The sequence below is a fragment of the Elaeis guineensis genome, chromosome 11 (assembly GCF_000442705.2).
Source record: "Elaeis guineensis isolate ETL-2024a chromosome 11, EG11, whole genome shotgun sequence".
Taxonomy (NCBI): domain Eukaryota; kingdom Viridiplantae; phylum Streptophyta; class Magnoliopsida; order Arecales; family Arecaceae; genus Elaeis; species Elaeis guineensis.
This window is the reverse complement of record NC_026003.2, coordinates 77199476-77221179: the sequence shown is the minus strand read 5'-3', so window position 1 is coordinate 77221179 and position 21704 is coordinate 77199476.

Here is a 21704-nt window from a genome sequence, read left to right as displayed (position 1 = left end):
CCGAGAGGTTCATCTTCATTTCTAATGGGTTGCCACCAAATACTACTAGGTGTCACTGGTGGATTTTGGGCGCAATTAGAATGATCTTGATGATCGATCATTCTAATTGTCTGAATCAGAAGAGTTCTGGTCCATTGAAAGGAGTTTTGATAATGTCGATGATGAGATTATGACATGTCTCATTACCATACAGAAATAAACCTAACTGGGTCACACAAATAAGAGTTAGGGTCTGAATGTCATCAATTGAGCTAGCCCAGTTCGATTGATTTGGATTATATCCAATTAGGTTCAAGGAAATCATGCTAGGACATGATTGAGCCTAACTTTCTTCTCGTGTAATCTTTTCTATCTCGACTGAGCCAAATGAGATTTGACTCACCCAGAGAACCTTGAGAAGTTTTCTCTCAGTCTAACTAGAGCCAGTCCAGCTCAAAAAAGATTTATCTTAATTCATGAGATGAATTTAAGACAACACCTGCTAATTCCTGTCACATTCCATTTCCATTTTAGGACATTGGACAAACATTGACCCATGGACCTTGGACTGAAGGCCACTTGGCAAGAGGTCATTGGAGAGTTTTAGTGAAGTGTCCACCTGCTAAATTAGCCCTCAATGTGGGTGCCATAATCAGATATGGCATGCACCCCAAGTGGATAAGGATAGAGTCCCATGAGATGAGGACTCTGATCCCTTGATCAACTTAGACTGTGGGGCACCAATCTCACTGTGCTTATCCAGTGTTGGCACCAACAGTAGGAGGGATTGTGGAGATTCTTATCTGATATGGTCAGATGACATCACTCCATCAATCAAATTTTTTTCAAAATTAATTAGAATTTTTTGATTGGTCGAATGATGTGGCACTGCATAGCGCAGCAGGGTCTATTTAAACCCTGTCTACACTTAGGGTTTAGAGACTCTGCTCAATAACAAGAAAAAGCCTATATCCTCTCTACTTCTCTATACCCCCTCTACTCCTCTCCCTCCCCTCTTCACATCCAAGAGGTTGGGCATCCATCTGGTGCTTGTCCAAGGCGTGGTGGCTCTCTGATTAGAAGGCTGAAGAGATTTGTCAAGAAGCTGCTACTCCAGCTTCAAAAGATCTTTTGAAGATCTTTCAGATCAGATCCAGATCTAATTTTTGGAGCAAAGATTCATGAGAAAAAGATAATCTAGATCCTGCTTGAGTGGATACTAGTAGAGGCCAGGCGACTGCGTGGCTATTTTAGAACCTCAGGCATTGCTGTGATCATCTACATGATAATCTAGTTACCCTAGAGGTATTTCTCTATTCCTCATATTTTTAGATTTAATTTTAGATTTAATATCAGATAATATAAATTAGATCTAATAGATCTTAGATCTGAAATATCATAGGATATTTTTTTTTTAAATATTTTGCCCCAGATCTCATTAGATCTGGAAGATCCTACAAGGAAAAAGCCGATTTTTCCTTCAATACTAATATTGCAATCGATTACATGACTATTACAGAAGTTTTCCCTAAAATACATAGGTGAAGCATCCCGTATATTAGGTATGAAAGTCTATCAGATAAGATCTAAGAGAATACTAGACTTGTCCCTATCTAGATACATAGATCTCGCATTAAAAAAGTTCAAAATAAATAGGTGTAAAGAGGTTACTTAATCATGGGTCATGGCATACATCTATCGAAGAAGATGTCTCCAAAGACACCTAAAGAGAGATAGAGAGGATGAGCACAATCCCTTAAACTTCGACTGTGGAATCTATTATATATGTTGTGCTATGTGCTAGGCCTGATGTTGCTTATGCTTTGGACATAATTAATGAATTTCAAGTAGATCCAGATGTGGGATCATTAGAAAGTTATGAAAAATATTCTTAAGTACTTGGAAAGCACTTGAAATATTTTTACCATATATGATGGAGTAGTGAGTTGGAAAAATTCCAAACAACAAACTATAGATGGCTCGTTACCAATGCAGCATACATTTCTACAAGTGAAACTGCTAAGGAAGCTGTCTAGATGAAAAGTTCATCACAGAGTTGGATGTAGTTTCAGAGATTGTATACCGTGTGCCACTTTATTGTGATAACACTGAGGGTGTTGCTCCATTAAAAGAACCAATTTCAATAGAAATTCAAGTACATCCAAAAATGGTTCTACCTCATTCATAATGTGACCATAGAGTAAGTTGATACCAAGAACAATATAGTGGATCCATTCACTAAGATCTTATCACAGTAGCAGTTTGACCACCACCTAGATAGCATGGATATCAGACATAGGGGTGATTAGCCTTAGTGCCAATAAGAGATTGAAAGAATAGTATCTTATAAGCCAATCATATGGATAATACAATGGAACTTTTATATTTTATCTTTCTACTCATGCACATGATATTGATTATTTATTAATAATTTGAGATATTATGTTTCATCATATACTATATCTTATTTATGATTTAATTAAGATAGTGACAAACTCATAGATTAGGACAATGGCTCTAGGGTCATGATGAGATCATGCTAGTGAGACCTAAAATTTTGATAGCCCCAATCTAAAATATTTCTAATTGTAGGATTATTAGGTCAGAGATTAATAATACCAACAAGACTGGCATATCTTATGTATACTCAATCGAGAGGATAATTGATCTCAAAATCACTTATGGGGGGACACTAGTACGAGGATATGGGTGCTCATTAGAGATGAATTCACTGAATTGATCCCCAGAGATAGTATCTGAGGGAATCTTACTAGCATATCAAAAAATGGTTCGCTAGTGGGAGTAGTGCAAGTGATCCTTAGACCTGAGATCACCATAGTACCTTATGTATATGGATCTATATTTTGGTTCATATCCCAGCATGACTCTTTGAGACATGTGTGAGATGTTTTGAGTATGGTGAAGTATGTCTCAAAAGCCAATCGTCAAGCTATTGATGGTTGAGCAACTTTGTATTGTAATTGATTTGTTAATAAATAAAATATATTTTTGGTATTTTCATCACAAGTTTTCATCTTCTAATGAACACCGTTGCTGTGAAGAAGTCCTTAGGACTATTTAGGTTTAATAAAGAGAGAATTTATCAATTAGTCCTTAAAACTGTTCATGACCAAATGATAGGCTGTTAATAAGGACGACAGCTTCTATTGAGCATAGATCGTTGTAGGCCATATGGGTTGGTTGTTCTCTTAACCAAAGAGTGTGGAGACACTGGTATGGCATACAGGTGAGATGTAAGGGTACATCATCATTGAACATGACCAACTCTAGAGTATTCTGCTGTCGAGAATGTCTTTGATGGGATATAGGTATAAGTGTCCCTTAGACCTGAGATTGCCTCAGTGACTTGCAAGCAACTCACTGTGCTTTGGTACTGGACTAACTGAATTTCTAATTTAGTGATGGAAGGCTTATTGATACAGTCAAGTACTTGTGAAATTAAAGTGTGATTGAGATGGGATTGATCACTCCAAGAGTTGGAGAAGAATGAGTTGCTATATTTCAATTTAACAAAATTTTGGCCAAGATAATCCATCAGATGGATTTGATATTTTGAAATACAATGTGGACAACCTGATCAGAGTTGACAGTTGAACTCTAAGGTATCCTATGAGCATTTTGGTCAAGCAAATGAATTATATGGAAACTATATTCGCATGGATTCTAAGGATGTTGTTCTACACATTCGACCTATCCGACCATCGGGTATCATTGCTAGATGGTCACTTTGATTGGTACAAAAATTTATTTTTATACTACCGACTTAGGTTCGGACCTATGAGGTCACACACATTAGAGTTCATGATCCGATCGGATGCTTGATCAATGATTAAGAATCATTCTAGTGTTAAACGATCAATACGATTGACATTTAACCTAGTGCAAGTATTGCAGGAGGATCGATTAGCAATTCGATTACTAATTTGCTTAATTTGATTAAGCCAGTAGACTAAGATTAAGTTTAATTAAATATAATTTAATTAAATTTAGTTTTAGCTTGATTGGATCAAGTTCAATTGGTTTATTGGATAAGTCAAGTGCAAGAAAAAACTAGTCTTAGTTCAAATAGGACTTGGGTCAATCTAATTTTTAATTTGATTAAAAGATTAAATTAAATTTAAATCTAATTTAATCTGATTAACTTAAGCTCTTGATTAGATTAAAATCTATTTTAATTAGGTTGATTTGATTTTGATTTGAGAAATCAAATTTGAACAAGTCATAGATTGAATCCTAGTAAGACTAGGATTCCACCTTGCGCTACCTTTGCCCCTACGCCCACTCTCTCTTATCCCACGCCCACTCTCTCTTATTTTGTGTAATAAAATTCTCTCTTCTAGGTCTTCACACATGCCCAAATCTTTCCTCTCTTTCTCTCTTACGTGGAATGTGGTTGTGGATCAAGTCAAAGTAGGAATTAGTTTGGATTTCAAATTCTATGAGATAGAGTTTTAGGAAACCAAAACTCTTTCCTTATGGCACTGATTTTACTCAAATTTTTTTTGAAATTTTTATAATTTTTATGGCACATAATATACACCCATTTTTGGTGATCCACCATAGAAAAAGAAGGAGGGGGCATCCAAGAGTTGGGTGCCCCTTGTCTTGCCATGTTTGGATAATCCTTGACTAGGTATTTGACCTAGACAAGGACTCTATCATATCTCTCTATTTAAAATAAATTTCTTCATAAAATTTTTATAGAAAATAAAAAAAAAGAAAGACCTTTGGGTCATGCAAAAATTAGGGAGAAAGAAGGTTGGGGCATGGAGATACAATAGACACAAGATTAGGTGTCTAGGTGAGAGCAAAGAGAAGAAGAAGAGGGTCTTCTTCTAGGGTTGCTGTGTTCACCTCTTTCCTTCCTCTATCTTGAGTTTTCTAAGAGTGTCTTAGATCTAAAACTCCTTCTCCTACTTCTTATCTTTGAAAGAGTCCAAATCAAGAAGAAGGAGGCATCGATCGACCATCGAAGAAGGATCAGCGCAGTACTAGCATACTGTGCTGATTTTCAAGACCAGGACTTCTGATCATGATTCGTGGGCTCGTGTGGACGAATCCTAGAGGCCGGATGCATGTGCAGCTCACAACATCATCCTCAAGACTGGATCAGTAAAGTTAGAACATCTAACTTGTAAGGTAATAAATCTGATCTATTATATTTTACATACATTAGATGTAGTATAGAAACATGTTGATATGATCAACATGTAGTTCTTGCTCTTTATATTTTAATTTTTGATTTAATGTCATGTAATAATCATGTAATATAATCTTAGATCTAGAGATTCTCTAATTTTATAAAATAAATTTTGATTTATTTTAGTCTTCCACTGTCTGATCTTGAAAAAGTTTCAAGATCTAATCCTGAAACCCTAGATCTGGTTCCTTCAATTGGTATCAGAGCCTAGGTTGTTTATTACATGATTATTTATATATGCTTAGATTATTTTTTAGATTAGATCTAATTTATAATCTGATTATTAAATCTAAAATTAAAATTTTTAGATCAATCACAAACTGTAGGTTGTCCTGCTGCTCACAACATCATCCTTAAGATTGGATCAGCAAAGTTAGAATGTCTAACTTGCAAGTGAAGTGAATTTTAGTGCAGGGGTAAAACGATAACATTAAAAAATTTTCAAAATTATAATTTTATAGTGGAAATTATTAATTAATCTAATTAATTAACATGTATTAACCCTACACTAGAATTTAAATATGATATATATATCATGCATTTAAATTTAAAATTTAAACTTCTACAGTAAATATTTTACTGTTACGTGTTCAGAACACATTACCTTCATGCGGATAGTTGATCGACACAATCTGATCACCATCAGGAAGGTCTGATCATCGTAATATAGCCACACAGTATGTCTGACCTCTACAGATTATCCACACAAAGCTCTCGATCTGATCGGATTCTCACGAATGCTAGTTCGTTGCAGAACCCTTTCGACGGCTGATGCTGATCCAACTCCTTCGATCTTGATCTATCAACTCCTCGGATGCTCCAGATCATCAGTAGATGTTCTTGAGAGGTTGATGAAGCTCTTTCTAAAATCTGATGGGCTCACGACACTCGTAGCTCACCTTCTTACTTTCCAAACCCTAGGCAGAAATCCTAGGGTACTCACTAAAGAAACTTGCGCCCACTCTCTCTTTTCTTTTCTCTTCTTTTCTTTTTTTTTTCTCACGCAAAGTCTCTTCTAACATCACCTTAACTCTCTTTTCTTTTCTCTTCTTTTCTTTTCTTTTCTCACACAGAAGACTCTTCTCACGCCACCTTAACTCTCTAGGATCAGATTTTTGCACGCCCCATCTTCTCTTCCTTTTTAAAACAGTGCAAGATGCATCTTTTCAGCATTTTCACCGCGTGAGAGGATAAAGATAGGTGGTTGCTCACTTGAATTCAAATCGAATTTGAATTCAAATATCAACCAACCAATCTTTATCCACTCTTGGCATGAGAAGGGAGGGGCGTGGGCTTCTTTGTGCATGGAGAGTTTTCACGAGAAATCTTTTCTCGTGTAGAATAAGTGGCGCACAAAAGAAAGGGGTGGCACATGGGATTTATTGCCCATTCAAATTCAAACTTCATTTGAATTTGAATGGCCAACCAACCATCTTTATCCACTCAGATGGCACACACAAGTGGGGCATGGGAAGGCTTCTGCATGGGAGAAAATTCATGAGAACTCATTTCTTGTAAATTCAAATAGGTGCAGGTGAAGTGAGGTGGCGCAGGGAGATAAGTCAAGGTGGTTTCAAATTTTAAACCAATCTAATTGAACCAACTTTATCAAAATAGATTAGGCACAATTAGACTAAATTAAATCCAACACAATTAGGCTTAATTAGGCTCAATAAAATCTTAATCAAATCAGGAATTGACTAAGCCAAACCCCTGATCAAATCAGGGACCAAACCACCTCGACGATTAGGTCAACTCTTAACCTAATCGGGTCAAATCCAACTAAATCCAATTCAATTGGACTTGATCCAAAAATAATCATTCAATTAAATTGAGTTAATTAGCAATCAAATTACTAATTAAATCTCTCATAAATACTGAGTCCAAATTCGATAGGCAATCGGGCATCAAAGTCCATCGATATGAAACCTTGATCGAAGAGTCCCAAACCAGTGGGACTCTTGACCCCGATACCCAAAATGTGTGGAACTCATGATCAGAGAATCTTGATTCTTGATTACAAAGTCCCAGATACGTAGGACTCAGAGTCTCCAAGTATTAGGACTCTTGATCGAAGAGTCCCAGTCTAGTGGGACTCTTCACTAGCCATCAGATCAGATAGGAACCTCTAATGTGTGTGACCCCGCAGGTTCGAACCTAAGCTGGTAGCACAGGAATCAATTCTTGTACTAATTGAAGTGATCATCTAGTAATGGTACCCAACATCCAGATAGGTCGAATAGTTGCAATCGCAACATTCAGAACTTACGCGAATATGGTTACTGTATAATTCATCCCTTTTGACCCCTGTGTATAGGATAACTCAAGGTTAAACTGTCAACCCTGATCAGATCATCCGAATCGTGCTCAACTCAAACAGTCCTGTAACTCCTCACTAGGACTACCCTGGTCAAGGTTTTGCTAAATTAGAATATGACTGTACATAGCTCCTAAACTGGAGTGGTCAATCCCATCTTGACTCATGCACCGACAAGTCAAGTACTTGACTACACCCAGCAGCCTTCCATCACTGAATTAAAAATTCAGGTAGTCCAGTGCCTAAGTACAGTGAGTTGCTTGCAAGTCACTGTGGCAGTCTCAGGTCAGAGGGACAGTTATACTCATATCCCATCGCAGTAAATCTTGACAGTAGAAAAAGCTCCAAAATCGATCACGTTCAATGCAGATGTACCCTTACATCTCACCTGTATGCCATACTAGTGTCTCCACACTCCTTAGTTAAGAAGACAACCAATCCATATGGCACACAACGACCTATGCTTGATAAACATTGTTGTCCTTGGTAACAACATATCATTTGATCGCGAACAGATTTAAGGACTAAACGACAAATCCTCCTTTGTCGAGTCTAAATAGTCTTAAGGACTTCACCACAACACATGAGTTCATTAGAAGATGAAATAATTTATGATGAAAAAATACCAAAATAACTTTTATTAATTTATAATTCATATACTAATACAAGAAAGAGCACAACCGTCAACAGGCTGACGATTGGCTTTGAAACACTATTCCCAACAATCTCCAACTTGGCCTAAAGCTAATCGGTGCAGTATCTAATATCCATCTTCGACTTGAAGTCGTCGAACTCCTTCACCGCAATGGCTTTAGTGAATGGGTCAGCCGGTTCTCCTTACCATCGATCTTCTGAAGGTCGATGTCACCTCTATCCACGATCTCCCGGATAAGATGGTAACGGCACAGAATATGTTTCATCCGCTGGTGTGCCTTTGGTTCTTTCACCTGAGCAATGGCTCCAGAGCTATCACAGTAGAGTAGAACTAGACCAACAAGGGAGGGTGCTACTCCGAGCTTGGTGATGAATTTCCTCAGCCACACCGCTTCTTTGGCAGCATCTGATGCAGCGACATACTCTGCCTCGCAAACTAAATTAGCCACAGTGTGCTGCTTGGAACTCTTCCAACAGACAGCCCCACCATTAAGGGTAAAAATAAATCCTGACACACTCATGCTGTCATCATGATCAGACTAGAAACTGAAGTTTGTAAACCCCATAAGTCTCAAGTTCGATTCACCATAAACAAGCCACTGGTCCTTAGTATTTCTTAAATACTTCAGGATGGTTTTAACAACCTTCCAGTTATTCTCCCCTGGATCAGATTGGTATCTACACACTACCCCTAGTGAGTATGCCACATCTGGTCGTGTACATGTCATGGCGTACATGATAGATCCCACTATCGAAGTATATGAAATTCTACCCATACGCTCTCTCTCTTGAGGTGTTGTCGGACAATCCCTCTTCGAGAGAGAAATTCCATGGCCTATCGGTAGATAGCCTTTCTTGGAATTCTCCATGCTGAACCTCTTCAGCATAGTATCAATGTACGTGGACTGGGATATGCCAAGCAACCTTTTAGATCTATCCCTATAGATCCTCATCCCTAGGATGTAGGAAGCTTCTCCCAGATCCTTCATGGAGAACTATGATGACAGTCAAATCTTTATTCCCTATAATGCAGGGACATCATTTTCAATTAAGAGAATATCATCCACATATAATACAAGAAATACCACTACTGGACCATTAGCCCACTTATAAATGCAGGGCTCTTCTCAATTCTTAACGAAACCATACATTTTGATCGTCCTATCAAAATGTATGTTCCAACTCCGGGATGCCTGCTTAAGTCCATAAATGGACCTCTATAGCCTGCACACCTTAGACACATCTATGGATGTGAATCCTTCAGGTTGTATCATATACACCTCTTCATCCAGCTTTCCATTTAGGAAAGCTGTCTTCACATCCATCTGCCTGATTTCATAGTCCAGATGGGCAGCTATCGCAAGCATAATCTGAATGGATTTGAGTATTGCCACAGGAGAAAATATCTCGTCATAGTCTATACCATAATATTGATGATATCCCTTGGCAACCAGACGGGCTTTATAGGTCTCCACCTTTCCGTCTGCTCCCCTCTTCCTTTTGAAGACCCACTTACATTTTATGGGTTTTACTCCTTTGGGTGGGTCAACCAATGTCCACACATCGTTGATCTTCATGGACTCCATTTCGGATTTCATGGCCTCTAGCCATTTCTCAGAGTCAGGTTTCTGCATTACATCCATGTAGGTGATCGGATCCTCATCATTTTCATCAAGTTCGATAGGATCGTCATCCCGGACCAAGAAATCATAGTATATATCTGGTTGACGTGGTACTCTACCAGACCGCCTTTAGGATGCAGAAACAATGGGCTCTGGATCTGATCTAATCAAATCCGGTACAGGTTCAGCAACTTGTATTGGTTTTTTCACCTGCCGAACTTCCTCAAGTTTGACCTTAGAGGCAACAGTCCCTTTACCAAGGAACTCCTTTTTCAAAAAGATTGCCTTAAGGCTGACAAACACCTTTTGCTCATCAGCTAGGTAGAAATAATACCCTTTGGTCTCTTTTGGGTACCCTATGAAATAACACTTGTCAGACCTAGGTCCAAGCTTGTCCGTAATTAAACGTTTAACATAAGTCGGACACCCCCAAACCCTAAGGTGTGAGAGTACTGGCTTACGTCCTATCCATATCTCATATGGCATTTTGGTTACAGACTTACTCGAAATCCTATTTAGAAGGTAACAAGCTGATTCGAGCGCATATCCCCAGAGGGAGATCGGTAGACCAACAAACCCCATCATGGATCGAACCATGTCCAACAAGGTCTGATTTCTCCTTTTAGACACACCATTATGCTGTGGTGTTCCAGGAGGAGTCCACTGAGAGAGAATCCCATTCTCCCCAAGATATGTCAGAAACTCATTGGAAAGATATTCACCTCCTCGATCAGATCAAAGAGTTTTAATACACTTTTCAGTTTATTTTTCTACCTCATTTCGGAATAGTTTGAACATTTCAAATGACTCAGACTTATGCTTCATTACGTAGACATACCCATACCTCGATAGATCATTTGTGAAGGTTATGAAGTAGAAATATCCACCTCTTGCACTTGAGCTCATGGGTCCACATACATCAGAATATATCTGTTATAGCCCAAAACCCATTACAGCCCACAAAAGCCCAAAACGAAAAAAAAAAAAAAATAGAGGAATTCAAAATCAGGAAGAAGACTCCCGATGGGAGTCTCCTTCTCCGGTGAAATCCGAGCAAAATCAGGACTCCTAGGACCCCTCGGAGTCCTAGGGTTCCCTATAAGAATACCCCCTCCCTCTTGAGATCGACCATTGGCCTCTTCTTCCTCTCTTTCTCTCTGATTTTCTCAAAGAAGAGCAGCGGGCACAGTTGGGTTTCTCGTCGTGTTTTCTCTCCGACGAAGTCATCGGAGGTCAAGGTAAGCTTCCCTTCTTTTCCTCCCTTCCTTCCTCTTTCCCCCGTGCGTTTGTGCGCGGTGGCCGGCGACGAGCGTCGTCGATTTTTGGTCGGGAAAAAAAAAGACTCTGTTTTGGGCCCCTTTTTCGTGAATTTCTGGCGCCGGCGATCAAAATTGACCGCCGGCCATGTTTCCTCCGTGACCGGAGGAGTGGCCCTATCGGCCGCCGGCCTCCACCGTGGCGGCCGCGGCCCGAACGGCCGATCAAGGCCGGAGGACCCCGTCCCCTATTCCGACGCGGGAAGGGCTGAGAAGAAGAAGAAGAAAAAGGAGAAAAGGAAAAGAAAAAGAAGAAAAAGAAAAAGAAGAAAAAGAAAAAAAAAAAAAGAGAAGAAAAAAAAAAAGAGAAGGGGTGGAGAGAGAGAAACTCTCTCCCTCTCTCTCTTTAGATTTTAGGATTTATGGAAATAATTTTAAAAAAATATATATAAATAAATATAATTAGGGTATCCATGGATTAGTTCGAAAAACCCTGGATGCTGTCGACGAATTGATCCTCGTGGGGACATTAGATTTTAATAATTTAGTTATTTTTAATTTGATAAAATTTTGATTTAAAATATGATATTTGACATATCAGGTTCAGAGAAGGATTTTCGAGACCCTTAGAATTTTTAGTTTGGATTTTCTTTTGAGGTAAGTAGTGTTTACTTTTACTGAATTTATCTGATAAATTATGAATTAAATAAATTTATGCATGCTTACGATTGTAATTATTTATTGAAATAATTGTTGAAAATTATTTATGATGAAAGTTAATTGTAAAAAATTATTTATGATTGAAGTTATTTGTGGAGCAATTATTATGATGATATATGATCTCAAAGAATGTTATAATTGATTTGACTTGAATATCAATTAATTTTATTATTCTTGAAAATAATATATGAATTGGAAGACAATATGAAATTGACAACCTGACTGTGTTGAGGACCCCGCCAATGGGGGCATATACGTTGGCAATTGACTGTCCTGAGGATTTATGTCGCCAGTGAGACCAGCGACATATCGCCAGATAGACCAGCGACAAAACCGCCAGCTAAACCAGCGGTTCCAAAGGACTTGGCTACCAGATGATTCGCAGCCCACCGCAAGCAGATACGCGGTATTATGATCCTGCCACAGGGATAATGTGGTCATAGTCATGGTTGGTAAGAAGAATTTAAGAAATTGATGAATTTAAGAAGAAAAGCATAATTAGAAATTATGATGAATTGACTTTTATATATGATTGACAGTATGAATATGATTTCATGAAATTACATATTGATTTATTATGCATAGTATTATTTGCCTGATTATTCAGTTAAAGGTATACACTGCTTACTGGGCTATTTAGCTCATGATAAGTTTTATGTTTTTCTTACAGATCCAGAAAATTAGCATGATGCAGGATTTCGGTTGGGAGAGCGATTAGAGATGGAGTTAACTCATTGATTTAGGATTTTTCTCAGAATTGATTCAAGACCTTTAGTTTTGTTTTTAGTATTGACTTTGTCAGACAGTTACTTTCTTTTGAACACTTAGTTTTGATTTGTTATTTGAACCAAGGTTTGATTATTGAATAAAGAAAAATTTATTTAACTATTTGTGAAGATATCATGATGAGATGCCTTGCATGCTTATGGGAAAAGTATTCTATAAGTATGCGGCGGTTGCCATGACCCTCGATTCACAATCTCGGGTCGGGGGCGTGACAATTAATATGGTATCAGAGCATAAGTAGATAGATAGAGACATGTAGAATAAAGTGAGCGAGTGATGGGTAGACATTAGGAAATTGAAAGGTTAGTTATGATGATGATTTGACCTGTCACAAGTTATAATCTTATTAAGGATAAGTTATTATCTCAAATCTAACATAGGTCAACATGCCTCCACGACGAGCGAGGAATACTCAAGGAGCGGTAGGAGGGACATCAAATCCACTTGGCGATAATACTCCCCAATTAAACAGTGGCACAACACAGCAGTAGGGAATCCATGATCCTACCGAAAATACTCCGACAGTACAGGAGGAGCCGAACATGACTCAACTAATGCAAACTCTGATCGGAGTAGTTCAAACATAGCAACAGTTACTTCAACAACAACATGCACAGCCACGTCAGCAATTTCCACCGATACCTGGACATGTAGAACATCCGATGCAGAGAAACAATATCGTCGAATTTAAGAAGCTAGCTCCTCCAACCTTCAAAGGGACCATCGAGCCACTGGAAGCAGATAACTGGATTATAAAAATAGAGAAGGCCTTCGCCGTGCAAGAATGCCACGATGAAGAGAAGATCCGCTATACAGCATATCTGTTACAAGGCGAGGCATACAACTGGTGGCGTATACTGGAACAAAAATATGAGCACGATGGGATACCACTTACTTGGGAGAGATTTCGAGATGAATTCTTTGACAAGTATTTTCCCCGAAGTATCAGAATACAGAAAGAACAGGAGTTCATTCACCTGAGACAGGGTAACAGATCCGTTGCAGAATATGAAGCCAAATTCACGGAGTTAGCCAAATTTGTTTCGAGACTAGTTGAGATTGAGCAAGACAGAGTACACAAATTTGAAATGGGACTGAAGACAGAAATCAAGAGACAAGTTGTACCCTATGAGCTAACTACCTATGCCTCAGTTGTGAACAAAGCTCTAATAATTGAGAGAGAAGCTAATGAAGCTCATGCGGAGCATGAACGGAATCAGAAGAAGAGAAATAGGTTTAGTGGAACTCAAGGACGAAATCAGAACAATAAGGTTCCAGCAAAGAAGCCAGCAACTGATAAGAATCATGAGAATGTGGCAGCTAGATGTTCGAGATGCGGCCGAAGAGAGCATGAGACTTCTAATTGCCCATGGAATACCGGTTCGTGTTTTAGATGTGGCCAGAAAGGACACAAGATTGTAGATTGCCCGCAAATGGACGAAAATAGATCAACACAAGCAAAGGACGGAGGTCAAAGGCCGAAAACTCAAGGAAGAATCTATGCACTCACACAACAGGATGCTCAGGCCTCCAATGCTGTGGTGACAGGTACCATTCCTGTATCTGGTATTCATGCTTCAGTTTTGTTTGATTCTGGTGCTACACACTCCTTTATATCCACTACTTTTATTAGACAGCATGATATAGGTTGTGAACCCATGAAAATCAAATTATATGTTGAGACACCAGTTGGTGGTATTTTGAGTACCAAAAGTGTGTGCAAGTCATGTAGTATCAAGATAGGAGAAAGAGAATTACCGACAGATTTGGTGGTCCTGGATATGCATGATTTCGATGTCATTCTAGGAATGGATTGGCTGGCTACTTATCATGCCTCTGTGAATTATCATGGAAAGAGAGTGAACTTTCACATACCAGGAGAATTAACTTTTAGTTTTGATGGAAGTACAGGAACCACCCCCCCATATATTATTTCACTTGAACAAGCTAGATAGATGATAACAAAGGGATGTAGAGGTTACCTAGTATCAATAAAGAATAAAGAACATGATGAATTGAAGTTACAGAATATTCCTATCGTAAATAAATTTTCAGATGTATTCATTGATGATTTAGTCGGACTACCCCCAGATAGAGAACTTGAATTTACTATTGAGTTGGCACCCAATACCAATCCGATTTCTAAAGCTCCTTACAGAATGGCCCCTGTAGAGTTGAAGGAGTTAAAAGATCAATTACAGGATTTATTGGATAAAGGTTTTATAAGGCCTAGTGTATCTCCTTGGGGAGCTCCAGTCTTATTTGTGAAGAAGAAAGATGGTAGTATGAGACTTTGTATCGACTATAGAGAATTGAATAAAAATACTATCAGAAATAAGTATCCTCTACCTCGAATTGATGATTTGTTTGATCAGCTGCAAGGTACACAAGTCTTTTCTAAAATTGATCTTCGGTCTGAATATCATCAGTTAAAAAATAAAACAGAGGACATACCAACGACGATATTTAGAACTCGTTATGGACATTATGAATTTTTAGTGATGCCTTTTGGGTTAACCAATGCTCCAGCAACCTTTATGGATTTAATGAATAGAATATTCAGATCTTATCTTGATAAATTTGTTATCGTATTTATTGATGATATCTTGATATATTCTAGAAGTAAATTGGAGCATGAAGAACATTTACGATGTGTGCTACAAATATTGAGGAAAGAAAAACTTTATGCCAAATTTAAGAAGTATGAATTTTGGTTGGACAAAATAGCCTTTTTAGGACACATCGTATCTAAGGATGGAATTTCTGTGGATCCAGCAAAAGTGGAAGCTGTGATGCAGTGGAACAGACCTACAAATATTTCTACGATTCGAAGTTTTCTGGGAATGGCAGGGTATTATAGACGATTTGTAGAAGGATTTTCCCGCATAGCTGCACCTTTGATTCGTCTTACTCAAAAAGGGGTTAAATTCGAGTGGTCTAAAGATTGTGAACAGAGTTTTCAAGAATTAAAACAATGTTAGTGTCAGCCCCTATCCTTACTATACCAACAGGAGATGAAGGTTTCACAATATATAGTGATGCATCTAAAAAGGGACTCGGCTGTGTATTAATGTAACATGGTAAGGTAGTAGCCTATGCCTCAAGACAATTGAAACCATATGAACAAAATTATCCGACACATGATTTGGAATTAGCTGCAGTAATTTTTGCTCTAAAAATTTGGAGACATCACTTATACGGTGCGCAGTGTGAAGTGTTTACTGATCATAAGAGTTTGAAGTATATTTTTACACAGAAAGAATTAAACATGAGACAGAGAAGGTGGTTAGAACTATTAAAGGATTATGATTTAACAATCAATTATCATCCGGAAAAAGCTAATGTTGTTGCTGATGCCCTTAGTAGAAAATCTGTGGGAAATATGGCGGTTTTAATCACACACCAAAGTCAATTGTTAAAGGATATAAGAAAATTGGAATTAGACATCCGAATATATGACTCAACAGTACGGTTAGCCAACTTGAGGGTTCAGCCAACACTCATAGAAAGAATTAAGTTGCCCAGAATAATGATCCACAACTAATGAAAATAAGAAATTCAGTGGAAGCTGGTGTTCAATCTGAATTCAAGATACATGAAGATGGTTCGTTAAGGTTCGACAACAGGATTTGCGTACCCAATGATTCAGCACTCAAGCATGAAATACTTCAGGAGGCACATCAGACCGGTTATACAGTTCATCCGGGAGGTACTAAGATGTATAGAGACTTAAAAGAAATATACTGGTGGAATAATATGAAGAGAGAGATCGCTCAATTCGTGGCTCAATGTTTGGTGTGTCAACAAGTTAAAGCTGAACATCAGAGACCGGCGGGACTACTTCAACCTCTTGATATTCCAGTCTGGAAGTAGGAACATATCACTATGGATTTTGTAACTGGACTACCGAAGACCCCCAGTAAAAGTGATGCAGCCTGGGTGATTGTGGACCGATTGACAAAGTCTGCACACTTTCTACCAATTAGAGTTGGATTTACTTGGAAAGACTAGCGAAGTTATATATGAAAGAAATTGTAAGACTACATGGAATTCCGGTGACCATCGTATTGGATCGAGACACCAGATTTGTATCACAGTTTTGGAAGAGCTTACACAAGGCATTAAGAACAAAATTGAACTTCAGTACAGCTTTTCATCCACAGACTGATGGTCAGTCAGAGAGAACTATTCAGATCTTAGAAGATATGTTGAGAACCTATATTTTGGATATGAAAAGTTCATGGGATGAGCATCTACCTTTGATTGAGTTCGCTTACAATAACAGTTATCAGGCTAGCATTGGTATGGCACCTTATGAAGTTTTATATGGTAGAAGATGTCGATCACCGATTCACTGGGATGATGTCGGTGAGCGAAGAATTTTGGGTCCCGAACTTGTTCAACAAGCAGTCGAGAAGATTCAATTAATTAAAGATCGACTTCGGGCAGCACAAAGCAGACAGAAAAGCTATGCAGACAACAGGAGACGGAAATTAGAATTTCAAGTCGGTGACCATGTGTTTCTCAAAGTATCTCCTTCAAAAGGAATCTCAAGATTTGGCATTCGTGGTAAATTGAATCCTAAATATGTGGGTCCGTTTGAGATTTTGGAAAGAATTGGTGAGGTGGCTTATCGACTTGCCTTACCTCCTTCACTTGCAGGAGTACATAATATTTTTCATATTTCTATGTTAAAGAAATATTTACCAGATCCAAGTCACATCGTGGAACTTGAACCAGTACAAGCCAGGAAGGATCTAACATATGAAGAATACCCGATACGGATCGTAGACCGTAAAGAACAGGTGCTGAGACGTCGCAACATTCCTTATGTCAAGGTACAGTGGAGTCGACATTCAGAAAGAGAAGCTACTTGGGAGCTGGAGGAAGAAATGAAGCAAAAATATCCCCAGCTCTTCGAGACTACAGGTATGAAAAATTTTGAGGACGAAATTTCTTTTTAGGGTGAAGAATGTTATAGCCCAAAACCCATTACAGCCCACAAAAGCCCAAAATGAAAAAAAAAAAAATAGAGGAATTCAAAATCGGGAAGAAGACTCCCATCGGGAGTCTCCTTCTCCGACGAAATCTGGGTGAAATCAGGACTCCTAGGACCCCTCGGAGTCCTAGGGTTCCCTATAAGAATACCCCCTCCCTCTTAAGATCGACCATCGGCCTCTTCTTCCTCTCTTTCTCTCCGATTTTCCCGAAGAAGAGCAGCGGGCACAGTTGGGTTTCTCACCGTGTTTTCTCTCCGACGAAGTCATCGGAGGTCAAGGTAAGCTTCCCTTCTTTTCCTCCCTTCCTTCCTCTTTCCCCCGTGCGTTTGTGCGTGGTGGCCGGCGACGAGCGTCGTCGATTTTTGGTCGGGAAAAAAAAAGACTATGTTTTGGGCCCCTTTTTCATGAATTTCCGACGCCGGCGATCAAAATTGACCGCCGGCCATGTTTCCTTCATGACCGGAGGAGTGGCCCTGTCGGCCGCCGGCCTCCGTCGTGGCGACCGTGGCCCGAACGGTCGATCAAGGCCGGAGGACCCCGTCCCCTATTCCGGCACGGGAAGGGCTGAGAAGAAGAAGAAGAAAAAGGAGAAAAGGAAAAGAAAAAGAAGAAAAAGAAGAAAAAGAAGAAAAAGAAGAAAAAAGAAAAAAAAAAAGAGAAGAAAAAAAAAAAGAAAGAGAAGGAGCGGAGAGAGAGAAACTCTCTCTCTCTCTTTAGATTTTAGGATTTATGGAAATAATTTAAAAAAAATATATAAATAAATATAATTAGGGTATCCATGGATTAGTTCGAAAAAACCTGGATGCTGTCGACGAATTGATCCTCGTGGGGATATTAGATTTCAATAATTTAGTTATTTTTAATTCGATGAAATTTTGATTTAAAATATGATATTTGACATATCAGGTTCAGAGAAGGATTTTCGAGACCCTTAGAATTTCTAGTTTGGATTTTCTTTTGAGGTAAGTAGTGTTTACTTTTACTGAATTTATCTGGTAAATTATGAATTAAATAATTTATGCATGCTTGCGATTGTAATTATTTATTGAAATAATTATTGAAAATTATTTATGATGAAAGTTAATTGTAGAAAATTATTTATGATTGAAGTTATTTGTGGAGCAATTATTATGATGATATATGATCTCAAAGAATGTTATAATTGATTTGACTCGAATATCAATTAATTTTATTATTCTTGAAAATAATATATGAATTGGAAGACAATATGAAATTGACAACCAGACTGTGTTGAGGACCCCGCCAATGGGGGCATATATGTTGGCAATTGACTGTCCTGAGGATTTATGTCGCCAGTGAGACCAGCAACATATCGCCAGATAGACCAGCGACAAAACCGCCAGCTAGACCAGCGGTTCCAAAGGACTTGGCTGCCAGATGATTCGCAGCCCACTGCAAGCAGATACGCGGTATTATGACCCTGCCACAGGGATAATGTGGTCATAGTCATGGTTGGTAAGAAGAATTTAAGAAATTGATGAATTTAAGAAGAAAAGTATAATTAGAAATTATGATGAATTGACTTTTATATATGATTGACAATATGAATATGATTTCATTAAATTACATATTGATTTGTTATGCATAGTATTATTTGCCTGATTATTCAGTTAAAGGTATACACTGCTTACTGGGCTATTTAGCTCATGATAAGTTTTATGTTTTTCTTACAGATCCAGAAAATTAGCATGATGCGGGATTTCGGTTGGGAGAGCGATTAGAGATGGAGTTAACTCATTGATTTAGGATTTTTCTCAGAATTGATTCAAGACCTTTAGTTTTGTTTTTAGTATTGACTTTGTCAGACTGTTACTTTCTTTTGAACACTTAGTTTTGATTTGTTATTTGAACCAAGGTTTGATTATTGAATAAAGAAAAATTTATTTAACTGTTTGTGAAGATATCATGATGAGATGCCTTGCATGCTTATGGGAAAAGTATTCTATAAGTATGTGGCGGTTGCCATGACCCTCGATTCACAATCTCGGGTCGGGGGCGTGACAATATCAGACCCAAGAGTTCACTGGCTCGCTCATCTTTTTCAGTAAAAGGTGATTTGGTCATCTTTCCAAGAAGACAGGACTCACAGGTTGGAAGTGATTCACAATCACCAACTTCAATAATTCCTTCTTGAGCCAACCTGTTTATCCTGTTCTTATTGATATGTCCTAGCCTACAGTGCCACAGGTAGACTTCTGACATATTTTCCATTCTAGGGCATTTATCGAAGGTTTGAACCACATAAACAGGCTGTGATAGTAAGTAAATTCTATTATTTAGTTATCCAACAAACATTGTAACACCATTCAAAATGATATTGCAAATATTTTCTTTTATTAAAAATTCATAACTGTACATGGCCAAAAGGCCTACAGAAATAATATTTAATAAAAAACTTGGACAATAGTAATATTCACTCAGAATTACATTACGAGAATTGATTACAAGGTTCATGATTCCTAAAGCTAGAACTGGAACTTTGCTTCCATCTCCAATGTTTAGGAACCTCTCGCCTTCATCAAATCTCCTACTGACCTGCAGACCCTGCATCGAATTACAGATATGATAAAGGCTTCCGATATCCAATACCCAGGCAGTAGTATCACAAATGAAAAAGTTGCAAGGTATTATCATATAATTACCTTGCTTCTTCTTCGGCCTGTTCTGGTCCAGGGAGGCAATGTATAGAGGACAGTTCCTCTTCCAGTGCCCCTGCTTCTTACAAAAGAAGCACTCCGCCTGGCTCTGATCAGGCTTGCGCTTCTTGGTCTGACCCTGTGCAGACGTCCCAGCATGCAGCTGCACCTTCTTGTTCTTCTTCTTCTTGTTCTTCTTTCCTTTCTTAAAAAGTGGATGACCAGAAGAAGACCCTCCCACAACATTCACCGACTCCTTATGGAGCTGGTGGTCCTTCTCAAAGTTCTGCAGCAACCCCAACAAGCCGTGGTAGTTTACTGTAGGCTTTGTCATTCGAAAATGAGTAAGAAAGGGGAGGAAGGACTTGGGCAAAGAATTAAGGATCGCATCCTTACCGAGCTGCTCGTGCAAGAAAAAACTCAGTTTACTTAGGCGCTCAATTATTTCAATCGTGTACAGTACATGATCGGTGACTGAGGCTCCATCCCTCATCCGAGCATTGAAAATGGCACAACTAGTTTTGTGCCTTTCAACGTCGTCAGGCATGCCAAAGGAGTCGTTCAACATTTGAAGCATCTCCTGCGGCTGGACGTTTTCGAACCTGTGGCTGAACTCATCATTCATTGCCGTCAGCATTATGCATCGAACGGTGGTGCGGTCGTTGAGCCACTTTTGATAAGTATCTCGGACCATCCCTCTAGCGTTCGGGGCTGGCTCCTCAGGTGCCAGATCTGTTACTACATAAAGGATCCGTTAATGCTCTAGGTTGATTTTCAATTTTTGATACCAGCTATCGAAATTAGGTCCCATGAGCTTGTCATTATCTAATAATGACTGAAGTGATAGGGTAGTGGCCATAGCTGCATAAAAAAAATTAGACCTTTATTAGTACATAAATTATTAATACTAAAGATTTGAACTTTAGTCTAAAGTTTCTCTCAGTATTTTTACGAACTGGTAGCCTCAACCTCCAATTCGAAGAATTACTTTAATTTCTTAGTGGGTACTAGAATCTACACAGACCACACATGAGCCCAACATTGGTTGGTCAACCCATGTGCATCTATGGGTAGGTTCATAACCAGTTGTTTCTCTAAACAACTTCTAGTAATTGATTTTGCCCTAGAACCTAATCAGTAGGCTTTGGCCTCCACTGAAAAGATCTGATTAGGTCCAACCATTAACATGACTTGATTTGGTGAATCTGACCAATAAATGATCAGGCCCAACTTTGGCCGGCCAACCTGACCACCATCAGAAAGACTCAACCAAATTATCATATTATGAATGATAATTCTATTAGTCAATAAGCAACAGGCCTTTGGGCCTCCAGTGATTATTAAACTAATGGACTCATTATCACTCACTTAATGGGAGGCTATGACTTAGTTATCACTATAACTTAATCATTTTTAGGGACCTAATAATTTTTGAGGATTCTATTAGAGGATAGAAGAGAAAAAAATTAACCAGCCAATTTCAATCCTCCCA